Genomic DNA, 367 nt, shown 5'->3' with positions numbered 1-367 from the left:
ACCGCCCCCAAAGCCCCGAGGGTTTTCACAGCCTTCCCCCCCCCTTGGGGTTCCTCGGTTTCTTTAGGCCAAGGCTTCCTGGGAGGATTTGGGGCCGTGCTGGGTGAAGGACCCCGGGGTGCAGCTGGCGAGCAGGGCTCTGGGAGAGGGGAGACGCGACGGGGTGGGCAAGTGCACACACAGAGACCTCGCCAGAATCACAGAACCGTTTGGGTTGGCAAAGCCCTTTAAGCTCCCCCAGCCCAACCGCTCCCCTACCCCTGCCATCCCACCCCCAAACCCCAGCCCTCAGCACCGCCTCTGCCCGGCTGTTAAATCCCCCCCGGGGCGGGGACTCGACCCCTTCCCTGGGCAGCCCCTTCCCGCG

The sequence above is a fragment of the Egretta garzetta genome, unplaced genomic scaffold, assembly GCF_000687185.1.
Source record: "Egretta garzetta isolate BGI_Z169 unplaced genomic scaffold, ASM68718v1 scaffold226, whole genome shotgun sequence".
In the NCBI taxonomy this organism is placed as follows: domain Eukaryota; kingdom Metazoa; phylum Chordata; class Aves; order Pelecaniformes; family Ardeidae; genus Egretta; species Egretta garzetta.
The sequence above is the reverse complement of the archived record's forward strand: the minus strand, read 5'-3'. Positions refer to the sequence as shown.